General features: G+C 40.4%; 1 non-coding gene across 1 annotated transcript; it reads left to right on the forward strand.

The window, feature by feature from the left end:
- The first annotated feature begins 1,216 nt into the window (after positions 1–1,216).
- Positions 1,217–1,320, forward strand: LOC148548204 (small nucleolar RNA R71). Its single transcript, XR_015898569.1, has one exon. It is a non-coding gene; the product is annotated as a small nucleolar RNA R71 (small nucleolar RNA).
- Positions 1,321–3,130: the final 1,810 nt, after the last annotated feature.

The raw sequence follows: 3,130 nt of genomic DNA on the forward strand, positions 1-3,130 counted from the left end.
TTTATGCTGAATGATGGCACTGCATTCTTCAGTTAACAACACAGTTTCTTCATTTCTCCAGCTTCTCTTCTTGGTCATTAATTCCTTTAAGAATTTTGCATAGAGTGGCATTTGCTCTATTGCCTCAGCAAACGGAATGTTGATTTGAAGCTTCTTGAAAATCTCCAAGAATCTGGAGAATTGGCCATCCTTTTCACTTTTCATCAAACGTTGAGGATATGGTGCTTTAGGTGTATAAGGCTTCAGGACCTCTTTTTCTTTTTCTTTTGTTGCAGACGGTGTAAAAGATTGTCCTTGTTCCTTGTCTCTCACATTTTCCTTTGCTTCATCTTCTGTGGTTTCCTTTGAGATCTCCTTTAGATTCTTTCCACTTCTGAGGGTTATGGCTTTACATTCTTCCCTTGCAATAGTCTTGGCAGCATGAGAAACGCTTGGCCCAGGGGTTTGCTTAGACAAATATACAATTTGATTTTCTAGCTTCTGGATAGCAGCTCCTTGGTTTTGCAGGTTAGAATTTACTTCTTCCTTAAAGGCTTTCAATTCGGTTATGTCTTGACTCATGGTTGCAAGCATTCCTTCTATCCTGTTTAATTGATCTTGAAATTGTTGGTTCGGATTAGGTTGGGTAGGTTGATTATTTTGGCAATGATATGATGGTTGGGAGTAAGTGTTTTGTGTGGCTTGGTATGATCTTTGGTTGGAGTTTTGGTATGTGGAATTGTTATGTTGGTTGTGGTTGTAAGGTTTGTGGTTTTGTGGTTGGGTTTGTTGGTTCCCCCACCCAAAGTTTGGGTGGTTTTTCCATCCTGGATTGTAAGTGTTGGAATGTGGATCATATGATTGCCTTTGTTGGTTTCCCACATAGTTGGCCTCTTCCCAATCACCTCCTTCAGTGCTTGCTTCCTCTTGATCTTGTGTGTGTATTGCAGCCACTTGCTTTGTTTCTAATTTCCTGGTGAGCTCTGCTAGTTGCTTGGCAAACACCTTGTTTTGGGCTAGAATTGTATCAACATGGTTCAGCTCCATGACTCCCTTAGTGTTGTGTCTCTCTGATGCATAGTAGTACTCATTCTCAGCCACTGTCTCAATCACTTCAATGGCTTCTTCCACAGTCTTTTTCCTGTTCAATGAACCTCCTGATGAATGGTCTACAGCCTTCCTTGATTCATAAGAAAGTCCATCATAGAAAATGTGCAATTGCACCCAGTCATGGAACATGTCTGGTGGGCATTTCCTTGTCAAATCCTTGAACCTCTCCCATGCCTCGTAGAGAGTTTCACCATCTTGTTGTCTAAAAGTCTGAACCTCAGATCGAAGCCTATTGACCTTTTGTGGGGGGTAGAAACGTGCCAGAAACTTGCTTTCCACCTCATCCCAGGTTGTTAGGCTCCCCCTTGGGAATGATTCCAGCCACTTAGCTGCCTTGTCCCTAAGTGAAAATGGGAACAAGAGCAGTTTATAGGTATCTTCCTGGACTCCATTGGACTTCACAGTGTCGCAAATTCTCAGGAATTTTGTGAGATGTTGGTTTGGATCTTCATTAGCACTCCCACCAAATGAACAATGATTCTCCACAAGTGATATTAGCTGTGGTTTGAGTTCAAAATTGTTGGCCTGAATGGGTGGTTTCTGAATGCTGCTACCACAATTCCCAGAGGTTGGGTTTATGTATGAACTAAGAACCCTCCTCTCGGGAATGGCATTGTTTCCATCAGCTCTCTCATGGTTGTGAACTTCTCTATCCATGTTGAGATCTAGAGCTTCCTCAAAATTGTCCTCAGATTCTCCTTCAGATTCTTCTTCTCCCAGTACTCTCTTCCCTCTTGCTTCCCTTCTAAGTCTATGAAGGGTCCTCTCTGGTTCGGTATATGGAGGAGTTGATGTCTCTCCTCTCCTACCTGTCATACAAGAACACAGCATAGGCAACAAACAAGTGAAATACTCTTGGTTAATGGAAGAGTATGGTTAGAGTAGTTGAGGAATTAATTCAAATAGTTAGTGAGTCAGTGAGTTAGTTGCTTGAATTTAAAGGCATAAAGAAAGAAAGCATGTAACAGAGTGCAGAAATTAAGAATTCAACAAGTAACTTGAACTGAATTAACAAAGCAAGAAAAATGCTCAATCTAGTTAACTTTCAATTTGAGAATTGTCAATCGAAAACCAATCCCCGGCAACGGCGCCATAAACTTGATGCGCATAAACTAGTTATGCCACGATTTAGGAAATTGCACGATCGGCAAAATTCCTTCCGGCAAGTGCACCGGTTATCGTCAAGTAAAAACTCACAATAGAGTGAGGTCGAATCCCACAAGGATTGGTTGAATGAGCAATTCGGATTAGAAGTGTGTCTAGTTGAGCGGAATCAAGAATTAGATGAGAATTGCGGAATGTAAAATTGGCGGGAAACGTAAATGACAAGAAATTGAAATGGCGGAATCTTAAATTGCATGAATTAAAGAGCAGAAGCTAAATTGCTGAAATTAAAAGGGAATGGGGGTGATTGCATGAATTGAGTTGCAGAATGTAAAGAGAAAGTGGAAATCGGAGATGGGGAATTCATTGGGTTATAGGAGATATTGAGATCTCCGAATCAAAACATGTTTATCTCTTCCTCAACCAATGCGTTCATTGAATTTTGCTTGGCAATCTTATATGATTGGATCCCAATCCCTTGGCTCACCAATTCTCTCTAAAAACAAACAAATTCCCAATCCCTTGGTTTAAATGTTCATAAGAAGAGATGATGCTCGATCACTGATTATACCACACAGTTTCATGAACCACAATTTGGTAGGATTACATGTCACAATATCCATCCAAACCCCAATCCAATTCACTGTGAGAAAGCTTCTCTAGCATGAATCCTCCATTCCTTTCCCAAGGTTCCGAAGGATTCCAATTATGGGTAGTTTCTTTCCCAAGACAACTACCCAATGGAATTAGATCGAGAAGCTTTCTAACAAAATTCAAGAGAAAAGATTGAAGAAGAAGATAAACTATTATTGATTCATTGAATTACAATAGAGCTCCCTAACCCAATGAAAGGGGGTTTAGTGAGTCATAGCTCTGAATTCAATTACAAAGGTATGAAAACTAGTAAAATGAAAAGGTAAAAGTATTCTCTCCTAAC

The sequence above is a fragment of the Arachis ipaensis genome, chromosome B8, assembly GCF_059453495.1.
Source record: "Arachis ipaensis isolate K30076 ecotype BB chromosome B8, ASM5945349v1, whole genome shotgun sequence".
Taxonomy (NCBI): Eukaryota; Viridiplantae; Streptophyta; class Magnoliopsida; order Fabales; family Fabaceae; genus Arachis; species Arachis ipaensis.